Here is a 20874-nt window from a genome sequence, read left to right on the forward strand (position 1 = left end):
TTAGGAGCTCATGAGTTTGCTTCAGATGTAGAAACAGTCTTTATTTACTGTCAGATCTGGCCATGGCAACTACCTGTAGAGTATCAATGTTTGCACTAACTGCAAAGAAAATTAGACCAAATTTTGTTGGTATGTTGGAGGAACCTGGGGCCTAGGGTCCATAATGTACTGTATACATATTCCTCTTTCTACTTTTTATTCCTCGGCTATATGTATTTCTTGAAGTGATATTCCTTTTGTCATGGCCTTTGGCTCATACAACAAATGTGTAAAGTGAATGTTGGAAAGTCTGTTGTGACTTACAGCAGAGTTGCTTTATATAGAGGAAGTGTGGCAACACAGCATTTAGTATTGGAGGCAATAAACTTAGGCTAGAGCGAGTTTAAAAGAAGTTCAAATAATCTTTATTAGTACTTTTATACACTTCGTCACAGAAGGCTATCTAACACTGTTTAACTACAAGCACCCCCCTAAAACTGGGTGAGTGAGTGTAAGTGAGTGAAGGCATGAGATACAGTTACTTGCTTCCTTCAGGGAGAGAGCCACGTGGCATTTGTTGCAGAAGCAGAAGAAAAAGAAGGAAGAAGGAAGAGGAAGGGGAGGGAGCAGGAAATGGTATCTGGAAGCTACAGGACATTGTCTATCGCCCCTAGTGCCTGGAAGCATTGGGAATTGTTCCTATTACCCAACAGTGAAGACAAAGAGTAGGGATAAACTTAGTTATAAACGTTGGGCCTTTTTGGTTTTGGAACCAGTTTAGTGGCTCCATGATGAGTGTCATAACATTACAAAACATGGAATGGTGCAAATGTTTTTCAGAACAGAATTATTTCAGGCTTTTTCCATTTTGAAGTGAAGCCTTTCTTTTGTGAGCAAAGACATCTGGTGTTTCTGTGCTGGGCCAGCCCCACCATTAGGTAGAGTGAGGCAGCAGCCTCAGGCAGTTGATTTAGGGTGTCCTGAAAAGGCAGCAAATTAATAGTTATTTAATTTATTATTGTTATATTTTTGCTGCCAGGAAGGTGGAGAGGCACTTGTGAGAGTTTCTGCCTCAGATGCCAAAATAACTTGACAGACCTTGGGTAAGAGCCCTTTGCTGTTCTGCTTCAGGTAGAAAATGTCTTGGACCAGCCCTTTTTCTGTGCCATATATTGGTTGCAGACTGGCAAATACTGTATTAACTAACAAAGATTAACTTTGTTGGGAAACAGCATGGGAAGATAGTGGTGGTGGGGTTTAATTCATACACAAAACAACTTGATTTTGTGGTTGAAAAGTGGGGTCACAAAGAGAATAATTTCTACCATGGTTCTCCTCCAAGCAGCAGAAGGTTGGGGGCAAGACCTCTGCAAGCAAGCTCAAGACCTCTGGTGCCTTACACTGTGTCCTAGATTGTGTTGATGGATCTGTGGAGGGACCTACGTTGGACTAGATGGCTTTTTTGGCCCATTTCCACTCTATGATAGTTAGGAACTTATAGGTGTTATATGCCAGAGAAACATTTCAGAGTTTTTGGACTTGCCTGTCTTGCATTCAGCCTTGGCAAAGAACAGACAGAACAAATCTGAAAATTATTTTGCAGACAAATTGGGTAAACCCAACCAAATAAAGACAACACTGGACAGCATTGCTGGCAACTTCGTATCTGACGCCCTCCTTATTTTATAAGACCCAATGGTTATGTTTTATTTTTGTTCAGAAACTCTCTGTCACCCCCCCTTGCTAAAACAGTAGTAATTTCCCAGCTCTTTGTCCTACATTTTCAGAACTGTCCCCTATGAATGCAGGGGGCTGGAAGGTGGAGTCAAACATATAAAGCTGCCATGCCTAGGAACGTCATGAAATTTAGTCAAGTCCTACACTGGGGACAAAATTAGGTGTCTCAACCCAATTTAGAGTATATGTGCCAACATCTCTGTTGGCATATATCATTTCTCCTGACCCTGAACCTTTACAGGACACAGGAGAAGTCTTGGATCAAGACAAAGCTCAGGCTGCTCTTCCAGGGGGAGGACAGTCTGCCTTGTATTCAGGGCTCCCTCGACCAGAAGACATGGCCTTGCCTGAGTCAGAGGAAGAACTCACAACAGAACCTCCATCTCCCCACCCTTGCATAAGTCTGAGACTACAGAATCAAGTGAGGGCCCTTGAACAGTCCAGCCAGCTCCTCCAGAGGGGGTGGAGCTAACTACACTACAAATTGTGGCTGCCTACATAAGGATTCCATTGCTTGCTACTGAGACAACATCCTCCTATGTTTCTAGTAGGAGAGAGACCCAGTCAGCAAAGCTCATCCTGAGCTCTTTCTGGTCCTGTTGCTGCTGCACTGTACAAAAGAGTGTTTCTGCCTTCTTAGTTTGCTGTGCTTGATACACTTACCTTGACTGACTCTACCTACATGACACAAATTGTCCGCCTTGACCTGACTGTTCTACACAGACTGGATCTCCTTGCTCAGAGCTGACCTTGTCAGATGACATTAGCTTCCTCTGTGAGTCTCAGGTAACCACTGAATGGTACTCTGGTGACCATAAGCCTTACTCAGGCTTCTACTGTGGCAACTTGCCAGAAGAAAGAGATGGTGGCCTGGTCTTCTGTGCTGAGACACCACTGCTGCAGATGGCCAGAGGGCAGTACTTCAGCTCCTGGCTCAGCAGAGGACCAATAGGGTTTCTCCTATCCCTAGAAAGCCCCTGGCTCTGGTTTGTTGTTGTTGTTCAGTCGTTCAGTCGTGTCTGACTCTTCGTGACCCCATGGACCATAGCACGCCAGGCCTTCCTGTCCTCCGCTCTCTCCCGGAGCGTGCTCAAGACCATATTCATTGCATCGGTGATGCTATCTAGCCATCTCATCCTCTGCCATCCCCTTCTCCTTTTGCCTTCAGTCTTTCCCAGCATCAGGGTCTTTTCCAGAGAGTTTTCTCTTCGCATTAGGTGGCCAAAATATTTGAGCTTCAGCTGCAGTATCTGTCCTTCTAATGAGCAGTCAGGGTTGATTTCCTTTAGGATTGACTGATTTGACCTCCTTGCAGTCCAGGGGACTCGTAAGAGTTTTCTCCAGCACCTGGCTCTGGTATGGCTCCTCAATCTGAATAACCCATGTTTTGGTTAAAGAGCAACCTGTCCTCAGAGTTCCTCTACCTGTTTTGCCAACTTTCTCTCCTCGGCTCACTAGCTGTCCTGACTGCTTGCCAGCTCACCTGTCTTCCAAGCTCTTCTGTCTTCCTTGATTTGTCTCTGCCAGACTATCCAGCTCTGGCTGTTCCACAAGATTCCTGCAAGGCAAAAGGTCCTATGTAACTTAAGCAGGAATCAAGGCATCCGTTTCAGGGAAAGGCAAAATATCCACAGCCTCTCCAGCCAATCTGAGCGGGAAGGGGAATATCTTTTCTGATCCCATGTAGGGTGATGAGTCATACCATGAAGGTGAGCACCAACCATCCATAGAGCCTTCCCAAAGAAAATCTAAATGGCGTTTCTTACCCACCCAATATCCTGGGTTTGATTCAGACTTAGGTACTGGATCCCAGTGAAATCAATGGGACTTAAGTAGTGACTAATGCAGGGGTAGGCAACTTGTGGCCCTCCAGATGTTGGACTGTAACTCCCATCATCCTTCACCATTGCCTCTGCTGACTAGGGGTGATGGGAGTTGTAGGCTGAAACATCTGCAGGGCCACAAGTTGCCTGCCCTTAGAATAACATGTCCCATTGATTTCAGTGGAACCCAAGCTCAACTATTTTATACCCACTTATCTGAGAGTGAGCCCCACTGAACTCAAATGGACTTATATATGAGTATAGGATTGTGCTACAATGTAGTCTTTGTCTAATTGTGGGAGCCTCCTGTGTTGAGCTGTGAAGGCTTCACAGGGCTTTCTCTTCACAGGGCTTATATGAGAACCATTTCAGTCATGACAAATGGGACAGAAAAGGCGACTGATTTATGTTTGTTGTTCCTCACAATTCTCCACCTTGTCAAAAACCAATCTTGATAAATCTGGGATCAGATGGAGAAGCACACAGAAGAGGAAGTTCAAGTCAGTTGTGCTTCCTGTCCCACTCTCCCATTTGTTGTATTCAAAGCACTTCTGATTTGATAGTAGAATTGCTCTCTTAGGCAGATTTGACCAGGGGTGCAATTCTAACTCAAGAAGAAGGTAGGTCCCCACAGATGATATGAGGAACCCAACACATTACGTCAAATTGTGGCTCCTTATGGGCCATCATTCAGTGCTAGCACCCAGGTGAAGAGACGAGACAAGCAAGGATATAGGATACAATCTGAGGTAGAGGGGTGTGTGTGTGTGTGAATTTATGATTAAAATAAACTGTAAAAATAAACAGAACTTTCATTTTCTAAGTATTTTTCTAAGTATTTCTATCATTTTCTGTTAATCAAACACAAGTAAAAGGTTAAATACTGAGATGGTACCATCATATCAACTAGGCAGCCTGGGCCCATCCTTTAAAACAGGGGTGCACAATGTATGGCCTGAGGGCAACATGCAGCCCTCTGGCACCCTCTGTGGCCTGCCAAGCCTGCAGATGCCCCGCTCACTTTTCCCATGGGAAAAGACAGCTGTTGTAGTGTCGCTATTAACTCTTCCTGGTTTTCTCCTGGGAAAACACCCTTGTTCCAGTACGGCTATTAGCAGCACCGGAACAACACTCCCAAGCTGTTGGGAAAGCAGCGATCCCGCTTGGGGTCAGTGGGGTGGGGAGGAGGCTTGAGCTTTGCCTCTGGTAATGGCGATGGGAAAGCAGCGATCCCAACGGATTATGGAGGCAGTGAGGAGGCTTAACCTCCTGCCCCCATGACCTCAAAGTCGCCCATCCTGTGCACGCGTGTGCATGTGCATATGTGCAGCCCCAGCCCCCCATGTGTGGACATGTGCAGCTCCCGGCTCCCCTGCCAATACTGAATGCAGCCTGTGGGCACAAAATTGTTGTGGATCCCTGCTTTAAAACAACTGGGCAGGCTCAGTCTGCCCAGGCACTCCCTGTATTCCGCCTGGAGTTGACTTTCTTCCTCTCTGCTTGCTTACCTGTGAAGGTGCTGCAGAGTCTGTGCATTATCTGCTGGACTGAGAACATTGTATATTACATGCTGCTTTCCAGAAAGCTGAGTCTCGCTCAGAGAAACTGATGCTGCCAAACCCTGCTTGAGATAATATCTCTCTTCCTGCTGAGTGGTACGAAGAGACAGCATAAAGACTTAGGGACACTTCGATGATATTGTCGGTGACTGGCAATAGGAAGATAATAACGGACATTCTAGTAAATCATGCTGGCAGTGCAGATGAATTGGACAGATACATCTGACCTCCACATTGCAGCTGGGCGTTAGCCATTTTTGAAGAGACCCAGGCTTTCCAAACAGATGCCTTTAGCGACTTGCCATTTTGCCCTTCCTTCCGTTCTTCAGGCTTAACCTTCATATTTTTTCCCCTATGCGGTTTCCCATCAATAACATTTAGCACGTGCATAGCACTTTCAGGTATTCAGAGTGTTTTGCATGTAGCTTATCTTAGTGCAGCCCCTTCAGCCACCCTATAAGTTAGTAATATTATGCCCATGCTGCAGTCGGAAGAGCCTGGAGTGAGCCTAAGACCACCTAGAGGAGCCTTCTCCAACCTGGTGCCCTCCAGTTATTTTGGACCACAACTCTCTGCATTCTGACTATTGGCCATGCTGCCTGGGGCTGATGGGAGTTGATGTTCAAAACACTTGAAGGGCACCAGGTTGAGGAAGGCTGACCTAGAGGGTTCAGAGCAGAGCACAGCACCTTGGATAGCTCCTTGGGGTTTTGGGGGTTAAATTGTTTTTAGTTCAAAGTTGTTTTTAGTTATAGGTTGTTTGTATATATTGTCCGTATGCTTTTATGTAAATGGCTTTTAAACTTTGTATATTGTATTTTAATGTTTTAACTTTGAAAACTGCCCAGAGAGCTTTGGCTATGGAGCAGTATAGAAATGTAATATAATAATAATAATAATAATAATAATAATAATAGCTCCTTTAGAGTTCTGACTGGTTCTGACTGAAACCCAGAGCGGATCCACTGTGTCCACTGACACAGGAGCCACCAGTCTCCATTGGTACTAGTGGTTTCTTATGCTAGCACTACCTCAGTCTTGGCAGCACTGGATACTGTCCTTTGTTTTGGTTTTTTTTGGTTCAGGGCAATGAAAGCTTTAAAGGCTGTAGCAGCAACAGGGGTGTTGCTACAGGGATGAGGAACTTCAGGCTCAGGGGCCAAATGTGGCCTTCCAGAGCTCCCCAGATGGTCATGCCCGTTTCTCCTGGCCCCACCCTCTTTCCACCAATCATTTCATGGTTTCCCAGCTTCTTCTGGCCCCACCGTCTTTCCACCAATCATTTCATGGTTTCCCAGCTTCTTCTGGCCCCACCGTCTTTCCACCAATCATTTCATGGTTTCCCAGCTTTTGTGCAGTTTTTTTCCCCGTTCTAAAAGGTTGAAATGCCTCTCCTAAGGCAGAGTTACAGGCAGTGAGAACTTGAAGCTAAAATAGACTGGTATTCCTTGCATTATGGCCCTACCACCTTTGCTTTTGGCCCCACCCACCACTGGAATGCGGCCCCTGAGTGCTTCTCTGAAATGGAATTTGGCCCTAAGGCTGAAAGAGGTTCCCCACCCCTGCTATACTCCCTTAGTGGAGAAGAATTCAGTTTGAATTACATAGAGTTAAATTCTGATTAAATATCCAGAAGATTACAATATAAATATTGCAACAAAAACAACCCTAAGCTCCTTGAGCCAATTCAGATATCTATTTATTTGCTTCTATTTATTTTGAACTACTTCATAAAAATCCCAGGGTGGGTAACAAAAGTACAATAACATACAAAAAAAAATAAAGCTCTAACGAAACCAACAGATAAATCAGAAAAGAAAACAAATAATTAACAATGGATCCAGTCCTATTCATTGCAGCAGCAACTAACTGATAACAAGGCCCAGGTAAAGAAATCAGTGTTACCCTGACACCAAAATGTTAGTAAAGTTGGCCACAGGTGTACCTCTTGGGGCAGGTGATCCTTCTCCAAGAGTCAGGGTGCCACTATGAAGAAGGCCCTATCTCATGTCACTGCTTGATGTACATCCCCCAGTAGTGGGACAAGAAGACCCCCCCCCCTGATCTAAGAGCATGGGCAGATAGTATAAAAAGAGATGTTCCTTCAGATACCTGGGTCCCAAGATGTTTCAAGCTTTACAGGGCAACACCAGCACTGTGAATTCGGCCCGGAAGCAGATAGACAACCAATGCAGCTCTTTCAGGATCAGTTTTACATGATCCCTGACAGCTGCCTGTGTCAGCATCCTGGCAGCCAGTTTGCCCCAACTGTAATTTTGGTGAATCAGCTGCATTTGGCAGCCACATTTTGCACCAGCTGCAGTATGTGCTAATTCTTCCATGCAGACAAACATCATGATATCCTTTGGAATGATATGCTTGTAAATCTGGTCAGCAGAGATTAACAGTGACTCCTGCAGCCTTCTCCCATCTGCTGCCCTCCAGATGTGTTCAGCTACAGCTCCCAGCAGGGCTATTGGCTGTGCTGCTGGGGATGATTGGAGCAACACATCCAGAGGGTGCCAGGTTAGGGAAGACTGGACTACTGGAATGGGAATGTGGAATGATCACAGTGACCATCCCATCTTCTCTTAAAGGGCTATTTGGTCAAGAATATCACTCAGGGTTTTGTGGTAATAATGGCTTTTTTCATTCACTCTGTAACTTTTCCAAGTACTCACTGACAATGAAACTGTTCACACAACACGCCAACCCTGAGCAACCCAACAACAAACCATGGGTTCTCAAGGTGACTTGTTTGAGAAAAATAAGCCACTCTGCATGGTTAACAAGCCACCCTGCAGAAAATGTCCTGCGTTCAGACAACACGTTAACCCACAGTTCAACAACAACATACATTCAACCACTGAGTGTGGGTTAGTGTATTGTGCGAACCCAGTCCCTGTCAGAATGTCTATACTACAAAGGTATATACGTTTTATATACCAGTAGAACTGTCAAGGCTTTCATCCCCAAATCCTGAGAATTGTCATTTGGTCTGAGGGTACTGGGAATAATAATGTTTAGCATATGTATAGTGCTTTAGAACAGAAGTTTGTGAACTGTAGTTGATGAACCACTCATGATTCACTCAGATGTTCCACAGAAGGATTGTGGAACAGTCAAGAATATCTGTATTTGGTCCTGCATTTTTTGTTTTGTTTTTCCTGATGACAGAGATCAAGGCCATTTTGACTCAGGCCGGATTATTGAACAGGGTAACAAGGCCTTGCCCCGAGGTCCATGATTTTCATAATATAGCACTGGTGCAGCATACTTACTTTTCTCCTCAAATTAACCAGAAGAAGGGGCCCTTCTCCATGGCCTGGCCTAGGACCCATATTTTCACAATATGGCTCTGGTTTTGATTATGATTCTGGCACTGAAGAATTTTGAAAAAAAAATTAAAATATGAGTTACATATCATTTGTGCTTTGGTTTGTAGAACAAAAAAGCCCTCCAGCAGTACTGGAGTGCAAGTCCCATAATTCTCAACCAGCATGTATTATTACATAGGTAGGAGAAGAGTAGGTTGCCTAAAGCCATTTCATAGCAGAGTCAAATTTCAAACGGAATCCTTTTGGATTTGTAGCTCACTTTCTATCTTGGCCAGTATGCCACACCAGCTTTGTCTTGGATATGTCTCAGTGCCTGGCCCCTCATAGGACTACATTTCCCATGGTTCTCTGGGGAAAGGAAATGCCTGTTGAACCAATTTAAAGTCTGTAGTTTAGATAACACCCGGTGTTCTCTCTGTAGTTGGAAACCAAGCCCACCTTATTCCTGTAAAAACTGCTGCATCAGTACTGCTGCAGAAGTACAGCTAGATAATTGCGGCTTAATCCCATATAATTACAAGAAACAGAAACACGCACATACTGCACCTTGTACATATCTGCTCAGAAGTCAGCCCTATGGAGTTTAATGAGATGTACTCACAGCTACATGTAAGTAGGACTGCTGCCACAGTGTTCCACAGGTGTGTCTCGTGATGGCATGTGGCTGAATAAGAGACTGGAAATCTTCAATTTTCATAGGGATGCAATCCTATATCACCACACTTACATGATTCGTAATATGAAGGTCACCTCTTCAAAGGAGAAGGAAAATCCGAAATTCCACCAGGCTCTTGTGGAAGCTCTTGTGTGAGCCAAGCAGAACTTTGGATCCTAGCCAATATCTCATAAACTTTACTGGGTATAATATTCCACAGATTCTTGCTCAGTGAAATGGCAATGGAAGATAGCTGCTGACAAGTGATTTGTGTGTGCCTGTTTTGATCCCTTTAACCCAGCAAGGAAGTGGAAACGTGATAAGGAAAGGTTAAAAAGCAAACGACTACTTACGGAGAATTGCAGATAAGATATGGAAATGCGTGTGATGTTTTGCCTAAACATCAAATGCCTTCTCCATTAGCATAATTTCTCATTCCAGCAGAGCCTGTCATTATGGCTGCATGTCAAAAATTCTTCAGGGGCTAATTCACTGGCTAGTGTAATCCGCTAGGCCTTGATGGGTCTACGTCATTGTAAATAATTCTTGAATCTTCCCTTGAGCCAGCCACAACTGTATATTTAGTCAATTCTAAACTGTAAGGATGCTCTGGGCCTTTGGATTGCAATAAGAAATGGGTTCTTGCCGTTTTTCATTCTGAAAGTAGCAAAAGCAAAGCCAGGTAATAAAGCTAATACAGTGTCAAACACACACACACACACAAAAGATGGTTCAAAAATTAGTTGCAATCCACCATTCTGTTGTACTAATGAAAGGAAGCAAAGATAGAACCATTTTCATCATTAAATGTAACAAGCAGCTGTGAGTCTGACAGATCAATCAATTTTTAAAAACCCATGTTTTTGAGAACGGATATTATTATTGTTTTTATACCACTGGCCACCTTTTTCTCTTTTTCCTGCACTGAGTAACCTTGGCATTGCACTCATGTAGCTAATTTGTACTTAAAACAAGATCAGATTTCTGACTAATTATTATGCAGAGCAGACAGGCACATTCCAACTCAGCCAAGCTGCACTGTCTGTGCCTGTGCTAGAGTTGAAAACCTTAATTTGTTGAAATCATAGTTCTGTTCCTGAACTCCAATTAAGCACTTCAGAGCAAGTAAAACTGAAAGATCTTATTTCACATTGTATCCTTTTAATCAACAGAATAACATGCTAAGTATCAATTACAACATTGCTATTTCTTTCACCCCACCCCACCCCACCCCATGCAAGAGGCTAGTTTTATTTTCTGGTTTTAAGGCATTATATCTTTGGCTGTCTTAATTCATATATTGAGCTCGGAAAATTCAGGATGCCGTTTCAGATTTTAAGGGGTGGGCAGGGAACAAAAAGATTTCATGAGAAAGCGAGATTTAGGAATGTCTTCTTGCCTATATTCAATGTTAAATCTATAATAAAAAAGAGGATGTTTGTCTGTCTACGCCATTGCAGTGAGACTGTGAAAACGTAGACATCTGGAACTTGGCACGCATATTACGGGGAGCTTAGGGGTGTGCACCTGGGGGTTATTTTATTTTTTAATGCATTAATTGATTTTAGGGAGCAATCCTATGGCCACTAGACACTGTCTAGAGGGCCATAGGGATTTTCGGTTTCTGGAAAATGAGATTGGAGCCAGGGCTCCAATCTTGGTTCCCAGTGTCGAGGTTTGAGTAGTAGATGGGAATTAAAGAATTCTTACCACACAGGCCAGTCCACACTTGCAAAAGCCTTGTTTATTATTCAGTTAGGAAAGCAGATAGCTGCAGCGGATCTCTCTTCATACACGCAGGTATGAAGAAGAGCACTTTCACATGGTGCTTTGCCCTTTTATACCTGACATTCGTCACAGGCTGCTCCTTCCATGGCTCCCCCTCCCGTTTTCCTGTGACCTTTAGACAATGCAACGCAACTCTATGAGGATCAACAATACGGCGCTTTCCAGTTGCACAGGAAATAGCTTAACCCCAAGCTCTATAGGAAACTGCAGAAACCCACAAACTACATCCTGTTCTTTTTCACCTTTTCTCCAAGCAAAAGCCTTTCCATAAGTATTCTGCCTTGCATTCTTGCCCTAATCTTATTACGGCTGATAACTTAAAATGGAGTCTCCCTGGCCAAAGCTGAATGTCCATCACAGCCATGACACCAGAAACCACGCTCCCCAACTTTTCGTAGCTGGCATGGTTCTCTCCATGTCAGTTTCGTCTCCACGCTTGGAAACAGAGCACGGAGGGGTAAAAGGGGATGGTTCAGGGGCAGGGACAGGAGGAGACTGCGGAAGCCAAGTTACACAGCTTCATATGTGCCACGCAGCCTCCCCGCCTCCTGCTCCGGAGATCCCTGGCTAGACAGGCGAAATTGCCTGTCTAGCCAGAAATGCAGGGCCTCTGTGCTCCAGCCGCCCTGCATTGGATAGTCATCAGCCTCAGAGTTCGGAGACTGATGACTATCTCCACAGGATTGCGCCCTTAATTAATTTAAATATGTCCACGTAATTGAACCCTACACTATCATCCTGCATTGAGCAGGAGGTTGGACTCGATGGCCTTGTAGGCCCCTCCCAACCTACTACTATTCTATCATCCTCAGCCACTAGGGGCAGACTTCCCTAAACAGCGCATAGCTTTGCAGTTAGGGATGTCAGAGAATTCCGCCACGGATCTCAGTGAGGCTGAGATGAATGCACTGGCATTCGGCCCCCCGAAATCCGTGGCGGAATGAAGCCCCCCCGCCCCGTGAAATGGGCCCGGAACGGAGCACCTATCTGCTGCCGTCCGCGCTGACTTGCGAATGGCAGCCGCATCTGTGGCCGCCATTCGCTTCTTCCATATAGCTGGGATAGGCTATGTAAATACTTACGTAGCCTATCACGGCTACACAGAGATGCCATTTGCGTCCCTGCAGAAGCCATGATAGGCTACATAAGTATTTATGTAGCCTATCACGGCTTAACTAAGGGAACGCAAATAGTGGCGGCTACAGCAGCCGCCATTTGTGTTCCCTTTTTTTTGCCGTTTTAGCCTACGTAAATATTTACATAAGTTATTATGGGGGGGGGGGGAAAGAACGCAAATGGCGGCCACTATGCCATTTGCATTCCCTTTTTTTTTGGCCGTAATAGCCTACGTAAATATTTACGTAGGCTAAAACGGCAAAAAAAAGGGAATGCAAATGGCGGACGCCGTAGCCGCTGCCATCTGTGTCCACTGTTTTTTTGTGGGTTTTTTGCCGTGATAGGCTACGTAAATATTTATGTAGCCTATCACGGCAAAATACAGGGACGCAAATGGCAGCGGCTACGACTGCTGCCATTTGCGTCCCTGCAGGCTGCCCAGCAGCCGGATGTCCGGCTGCAGGTGGCCCTGGCCGGTGGCTCTGTGGAATCTCCACAGAGCGGAGCTGGCCGGAGAGAATTTCAGGGGGAGGGACGGAGCGCCTCCCCCCCACTGCGAATGTCACCCTTCGAAAAGGTAAGTGACTTTCGTACATCCCTATTTGCAGTCCATACACTCTGAAGCCATGGGGGATTAGGAAGCCAAGAAAAACCATTATAGGCCTGTTCCCTCTGGTCTGCTGTGGAGCAGCCTGCCCCCACAAGGGAATGGAGTGGACAGACCCCTCCCTTATCAGGCATGGCTTCACTCAGACAAAACAAGCACAATTTATCTAACTCTGACAGTTGTGCCTGGAGACTAGCTGTATCAAACTAAGGGCTATTCCAACCCATGTTAATCTGAGTCTGTTCTCTAGTTACAAATAAAACAACCCCTCAGTGTATTTGAAATGTATTTGCTGTGATTATTTTCTCTTTTATAACCATAAAACTGTAGCAATACTATCACCATGGGACTGTCAGACACATATCTGTGGTTAAATGGTGGCAAGTACCATGAGTGAGGTGCCATTCTTTAAATTGGCTACTTCTGTCTCTTTATGTTAAAAAGTCACCCCATCGTGGGTCTGAGCGCTTGTTGTCTCAGCTAGATCCTTCTGTTGGCTTTGTTGTGACATTTTCATGTGTTCTTGACCTGTGGAAAATTAAGTGGCCTGCCCCGCCCCATCCCACCTCTGCTTTTTATTATGCTGGTATGTTTCCTATGTAGGTTGAAGCTCTCCTTTTATCTATATGTTTTTTCTTGTCCTGACAGAACACGTATTGCTCTCACCCAGCCCTTTTCACACTTTCTATATTCAGAGGACCCTTTCCCCTTTGATTCTCCTGCCAAGGAGCCCCTGGCACACCTACCACTGAACCATAGCACATTGCAAAGGATTCTGGGGGAATGTTCTAGGGGGTGCCTGAAGGGTGCTTCCAGATGGAGGGCTCCTAGCACTACTAATTGTGCAGCAATTCTGTCCTTTTCCCCCCTTAATGGGTAATCTGCAGTAAGAAAAAAGATGGAAGACGCAAGAAAACACGGGATGGTTACAAGTGGAAGATGACGATGTGTGGACTCCACTGTAAAATTCTCTGCATGAGGCATGGCAATGGCACTATGAAAACCTTCTCTGGAAGCACCCCAAGCTGATGCAAAGCACTGTCCATGTCCATTGGGCCTGACAGTCCCCCCGTGTGAACTGGGAGAGCACTGTAGAAAGCACCCTACATTCTTCTGAGGTTGCAAGGGAAAATTGGCCAATAGTGGACAAATTGCTTTTGAGGGAAACTTGCCCACTATTGCTGGTTTGTCTTTGTTTTTGCTGTCCTGCACCAGTTCTTCAAAGAACCCCACAAGCACACATCTTGAAAACCACTGATTTAGCCTATTTTCTACAATCCGTACAAGATTTTTACAAAACAAAAAACCCGAAGTTGGTATATCTTTATTCTCTGAGGCTCTGTTGTGCAGCAATCTAAGTTTTGGAAAAGTTACTGGGGTTTAGGGTGACTAGCACCCTCCTCAGCCATAACAAACACAGATTCATGTCTCCATCTTTGAGGTCCGTGAACGTGAAAGCTGCCATTTGGGGATAGATGTTGGTGAAATGTTCTGTGGGTTTTCCTGCTTTTCCCATTTTTCCCTCAATGAATGATAGTCTGGATGTTAGCCCCACATATGCCTTTTTCCTCATCCAGTGACAGCTGTCATTCGGCAATGCCCCTTCTGCCACATCAAAGACTACCGCTGTGAAGCGAGCAGGAACACACCAATAACTTCGAAGACTCCTTCAGCTGAGGCCCAGGAAGTCAATGGAGAGTCTTCAGTAGCTGTTCTAATTGCAGGACTGAAGCAAAAAGTGGCTTGTTTGCTGCTCAGACTCACACACATATATACACACACAGAGAGATAGCAGCATAAACAGATGGTGCCTTGTATATGCTTTGAAATGTACGACTTGCATACCAAGTCCCACACTCGGCTAAATCATGTTGGTATTCTGTACCAGTTCTTCAAATTCTGCAGCCTTGTATATACTATGCAAATTAAATACATTTGTATACTTCTTATATTATATTGTTTTGCATAAATTATTCTGTTTCTGCTAGTTATAGAAAGTTTATTTCATTATTTATTTATTCATTTCATTTCTATACTGCCCAATAGCTGAAGCACTCTGGGCGGTTCACAAAAATTAAAACCAATAAATACAACAATATAAAATATATAAAACATTAAAACCACAGTATAACAATACAGCCAGAATAAAACCTAGCGGCAATGCAGGGATTTAAAATACAGATTTAAAACAGCAAAGCTAAAAGTCTAGAAAGCCAAAATGCCTGGGAAAATAAAAAGGTCTTCACCTGGCACCAGAAAAAATACAGTGTAGGTGCCAGGTGAACCTCGCTAGGGAGCTCATTCCAAAGCCGGGGTGCCACAGCAGAAAAAGCCCTCCTTCCAGTAGCCACCCACCTCACTTTCTTTGGCAGGGGCTCACAAAGGAGGGCCTCTGAGTATGATCTTAAGGTCCCGGCAGGCACATATGGGATGAGGCAATCCTTCAGATAACCTGGCCCCAAGCTGTTTAGGGCTTTGAATGTTAATACCCGCACTTTGAATTGGGCCCAGAAATGGACTGGCAGCCAGTGCAGCTGGAAAAGTACTGGCATAATATGAGCTCGCTGGCCAGTCCCTGTTAACAATCTTGCTGCCCTATTTTGGACCAGCTGAAGTTTCTGGACTGTTTTCAAAGGCAGCCCCACGTATAACACATTGCAGTAATCCAGATGAGAAGTTATCAGAGCATGGATAACTGTAGCTAGGCTATCTCTGTCCAGATAAGGGTGTAGTTGGTATACCAGCCTAAGCTGATAAAAAGTGATCCGTGCCACTGAGTTCACAGTTCTGAGTCCAAGAGCATTCCCAAACTACGAACGTGATCCTTTAGGGGGAGTGCAACCCCGTCCAGAACAGGTTGAATATCACCTAGCCTGGCAGATGAACCACCCACTAACAGTACCTCTGTCTTGTCTGGATGGAGTTTCAGTTTATTGGCCCTCATCCAGTCCATTACTGTGCCCAGACACTGATTCAGAACAGCCACTGCCTCACCTGGGTTTGATGAGAAAGAGAGGTAGAGCTGGGTGTCATCCGCATATTGATGGCACCTCAGCCCACACCTCCAGATAACCTCCCCCAGCGGTTTCATGTAGATGTTAAACAGCATGGGGGATAAAATAGAGCCCTGTGGAACCCCATAGCACAATTGCCATGGCACAGAGCAATAATCCCCCAGCACTACCTTCTGGAATCGGCCATCCAAGTAGGAACGGAACCAGTGCAGTGCAGAGCCTCCTACTCCCAACCCAGACAACCTATCCAGAAGGATACCATGGTCGATGGTATCGAAAGCCACTGAGAGGTCCAGGAGAATCAACAGGGTCGCACTCCCTCTGTCTCTCTCCCAGCAGAGGTCATCCCACAGGGCAACCAAGGCAGTTTCTGTTCCAAAACCAGGTCTGAAGCCCGATTGAAATGGATCTAGATAATCCATTTCATTCAAGAGTGTCTGGAGCTGTCCTGCAACCACCCACTCAGGCACCTTGCCCAGGAAGGGGATGTTGGCCACTGGCCTATAATTGTTAACATCCTCTGGGTCCAGGTTAGGCTTTTTCAGGAGTGGTCTAATTACTGCCTCTTTTAAAGCGGCAGGCACCACTCCCTCTCTCAAGGAGGAATTTACAACCTCCTGGACCCAGCCGGACAACCCCTCCTTGTTTGATTTAATAAGCCATGAAAGGCAAGGATCAAGCACACAAGTGGTTGACCGGACTTGGCCAAGCACACTGTCCGCATCCTCAGGCCTCAGTAACTGAAACTCATCCAATAAAACTGGACCAGATGGTGCTCTGAACGCCTCTACCAATGGAACTGCATTAATCATGGTGTCCAATTCATGACGAATCTGAGCGACTTTATCTTCAAAGTGCTTTGCAAACTCATCACAGCATGCCACCGAGGGTTCCACAGTCTTTCTCCCTAGCTCAGAATGTAACAGGCCACGAACCACCTGGAAAATCTCCACTGGACGACACTGAGAAGATGCAATGCTGGTGGAAAAGGACTGTCTCTTTGCCACCCTCACTGCCACAGAGTAGGCTCGCTAGTGAGCTCTTACCTGTGTTCGGTCAGACTCAGCACAAGTTTTCTTCCACCTGCGTTCTAGCCGTCCCCCCTCTTGCTTCATTGCCCTCAGCTTAGGTGTATACCAAGGAGCTGGCCGGGCTCTGCTCAGAGGGAGAGGGCGCTTGGGCGCAATCGTGTCAACCGCCCGAATCATCTCTGCATTCCACAGAGTGACCTGGGCTTCGACAGGAGCACCAGCCATACCAGCAGGAAAATCCCCCAGAGCCCTCTGGAATCCATCGGAATCCATTAATCTCCGGGGGCGGACCATTTTAATAGGTCCCCGACCCTTGCAGAGGGGGAAGGCTGCCAAGAGACTAAACCTCAACTGGAAGTGATCTGACCATGACAAAGGGATAGCACTGAAATCCTGCCACTGGTAATCTTATGCAGCAATCCCTTTTACTTCTGCGATTTCACTAGGAATTGCCTCTACCCATTCAAATCTTTGCAACCATAAGGGCTAGAAACTTGCTTTAAAAAAAGTGAAAGCTGACATTGTTGGCAAACAGCATCTTTCAGAGTATGCCTAATGAGCTAAAATCTACCATCATATGAGACACCAGTGACAGAAGGAATCTGTTAATGATTGCAAACAGAAAGGTGTTCTTCATTCTCTCTTGAAAGAGGCTTCTCCCTTAAAACTTCTAAAGGGGGAACAATGCTGTGGCATACAGCTCGCTGAGTGCCAGGTACAGATCTGACCTATTTAGAGAGGGAGAGGATTGTGATCATGCAGTGAATGGAGACATCTAGAGGAAAAAGGCTGAACACTACATTTACAGTGTTCATTGTCCAGGCTTTGGAGTAACTCTGAAGAGGAATGATCAATGAGCTTACAGCTCTGTTATCAGTGAAGTGACATGTTCTATGGGAAGATGGATAAGAGCTCACTTGGGACGTTTTGGTGTTTAATGTGATAAACCCTAATTACTCCTCATAGTAAATATATGTAATAAATAGGGCTGCCAATCATTTTTTTAAAAAAACATGATTAATCATCTGCCTTTTAACTGAGTAAGGTTGCAATCCTATACACAGTTTCTTGGGAGTAAGTGCCATTGAACTCAGTGGGGCTTACTTCTGAGTAGACATGCATAGGCTTCTGCTGTAAACCAATTAAGTTCAAATATATTTGCATACACCAAAACTTTGATATAGATACCTTTTTGAAAGAAGTATGAAAATGTACTATTAATTCAGCTGAGACAGGTCTGGCTTTTTGACATATTTTATTTCAACTAACCTCACAAACAAGGCTGTCCCCTTCTGATGACATCAACTATCTCTATTCTTGGGCGGGTGGTTAACCCTGCCCAAGTAGCTTAACTCTACTACATCCCCTTTGCTGGAAAGGGTTCAGATAACTATTTACTGCCCGAGTTCAATTTTGCAACTATAACTGGTTTACTTTGCTTATTTCCCACCTCTAAGAGGATATATCTTACAGTCTTTTGCAAATATAAAATACAGTCAGGGTCAGAAATATTGGAAGAAGGGTAACTGTTTTGGCAGTTGGCCTCTGTACACCACCACATTGAAGTGGAAAGGAAACACACCCAGATGGGAGAGAAGTCAGGACTTTCAGCTGTAATTCAAGGGGTTTGACAAAAGTGGGGCACTAACCATTCAGGAAGTACAGCCAGTGGCATGCACACACCCCCATCGTTGGTGGCTCATAAGTAATGGAACAAACCAACATCATTTCAAACTTAAGGATCGCCTTTAATACCTGGATGAAAATCCTCTGCAGTCAATGACTGCCAGAACTCTGGAACCCATGGACATGACCAAATGCTGAGTTTCCTCCCTCAAGATGCTTTGCCAGGCCTTTACTGCAGCTGCCTTCAGCTGCTGCTTGTTTGTGGGTCTTTCTGCCTTCAGTCTTGTCTTCAGGAAGTGAAAAGCATGCTCTATTGGGTTGAGATCAGGTGACCGACTTGGCCATTGAAGAACATCCCACTTCTTTGCCTTGAGAAACTCTTGGGTAGCTTTTGCTGTATGTTTTGGGTCATTATCCATCTGCGTTATGAAGCGCTATCAGTTTGGCAGCATTCGGCTCAATCTGAGCAGAAACTATAGCCCTATACACTTCAGAATTCATCCTGCTGCTTTTATCAGCAGTCAGGTCATCAATAAACACCAGTGACCCGGTTCCATTGGCAGCCATGCATGCCCATGCCATAACCCTGCCTCCACCATGTTTGACAGATGATGTGGTATGCCTTGAATCATGAGCTGTTCCTTTCCTTATCCATACTTTTCTCTTCCCACCATTCTGGTACAAGTTAATCTTGGTTTCATCAGTCCAAATAATCTTATTCCAGAACTGGGCAGGCCTTTTTAGGTGTTTGCTGGCAAAAGCTAATCTGGCCTGTCTGTTCTTGAGCATTACCAGTGGTTTGCACCTTGTGGTGAAGCCTCTGTATTTACAGTCCTAAAGCCATCTCTTGACTGTAGATGTTGACAATGACATGCCTACCTCCGCAAGAGCGTTCTTGACCTGGCTAGATGTTGTGAAAGGGTTCCTCTTCACCATGAGCAGAATTCTGCGGTCATCCACTTTAGTTGTCTTCCGTGGTCTGCCAGGCCTTTTGCTGTTGCTGAGCTTGCCAGTTAAGTCCTTCTTTTTCAGGATGTTCCAAACTGTTGTATTGGCCACTCCCACTGTTTTTGCTATCTCTCTGATGGGTTTATTTAGTTTCCTCAGCCTAATGATGGCCTCCTTCACTCGCATGGACACCTCTTTGGACCTCATGTTGGGGGTTTCAGTGAACAGCTACCAGATGCAGATGTAACACTCAGAACCATCTCCAGGCCTTTTATCTGCTTGATTGGTCATGGGGTACCCAGGAAACAGGCCACACCTGGCCATGCAGCTGCTTGTCAGCCATTTGTTCCATTACTTATGAGCCACCAGCGATGGGGGTGTGTGTATGCCACTGGCTGTCCTTCCGGAATGGTTAGTGCCCCACTTTTGTCAAACCCCTTGAATTACAGCTGAAAGTCCTGACTTCGCTCCCATCTGAGTGCGTTTCCTTTCAACTTCAATGTGGTGGTGTACAGAGGCCAACTGCCAAAACAGTTATTCTTGTTCCAATATTTCTGGCCCTGACTGTATCTCTGGAAGAACTGAAGCCTGCCTGAATTAGTAGGATAAAGGGGAGGAGTGTGCTCTTGATAACAAAATGAGGACTACAGGTACTCTATCTGGATGATTCCACACTAACCTGGGGCCTGTCTTCATGGGTAATTTGCTGCAGATTGGGACCATTTGGAGGTCCTTTGCAGGACATGATGTCATGGTCAGTCTGTAGCCGCTCCGGAGTTTACATGTGGGGAAGCTGCATTTTTACTCTGTTTTTTCTTCTTTAATTTGGTTCCCCTGTGATTCAGCTGTTCTGTGCCCATCCCTCTGCTTTAAATGTGGTATGATCAGGCGTTCTACTCCCTCCATCTAACCTGGAAGTATGTTCCTTTCAAGTGCTGTGTGACCTATGAAAAGCGGATTTTTAAGGTGCAGTACAGTCAGCTTTTCTTGCTTCATGTGCCCTGACGGACCAAAGCCGATCCCATAAAAATCCGGATAATACTCCAACGCGCTTCTCATTCCATTGTCGTGAAGATCCCCCCCACCCCCACCCCCAGATAGTTCCTTATTCTCCAGAATGTATGGAGCATTTCTGCTTGTATGCCTGGTATTGAAATGAGTGACTCCTGGTGTCTCTGCATGGATCTGCAGTCCATTTGGAACAGCCCCAGCACAAGCTTTCTTGCCACCTAACATGGAAGAAGGCACGTGCTACCACCCCTGCTGCATTGCACTCCCCTTTCCCCTTACTGCCACTGCATCAGCTCTATGGAGAGCCATGCGGCCAGAAGAAGTTGCTGTGGGGCTCTCCGTAGAGCTGACGTGGCAGCAAAAGGGGGGGCACGCAATGAGGAAACAGAGGGCAGGCAGCTGCTCCAGAGAATCCTGCCGGCCCCTCTCCTACTGTAGCAAATGCCATGGCGGAAAAATGGCTGGTGGGGCTACAGCCTTTAGTGTATTGGCTCCCGCTCTGTGGAACTCCCTGCCTGTTGATGTTAGGCAGGCACCAACATTGTGTCATTTTTGGTGCCTGCTGAAGACATTTTTATTTAACCCCCCCTCCTTTTGTATTGTACACCACTCCTCAGATATGGTATATAAATCTTGTAAATA

General features: G+C 45.4%; 1 protein-coding gene and 1 long non-coding RNA gene across 2 annotated transcripts in view; one reads left to right on the plus strand and one right to left on the minus strand.

The window, feature by feature from the left end:
* The window catches only part of NPFFR1 (neuropeptide FF receptor 1), a 37871-nt gene that overhangs the window by 11048 nt on the left and 5949 nt on the right, over positions 1-20874 (plus strand). The window lies entirely within an intron of this gene.
* LOC146350747 (uncharacterized) lies at positions 385-10905 on the minus strand. Its single transcript, XR_014789378.1, has 4 exons — positions 10802-10905; positions 9445-9748; positions 8380-8480; positions 385-3274 (listed from the first exon to the last, which is right to left on the minus strand). It is a non-coding gene; the product is annotated as an uncharacterized LOC146350747 (long non-coding RNA).

This window comes from Heloderma suspectum, chromosome 3 (genome assembly GCF_057233095.1).
Source record: "Heloderma suspectum isolate Gila_16-S chromosome 3, 16-S_ref, whole genome shotgun sequence".
In the NCBI taxonomy this organism is placed as follows: Eukaryota; Metazoa; Chordata; class Lepidosauria; order Squamata; family Helodermatidae; genus Heloderma; species Heloderma suspectum.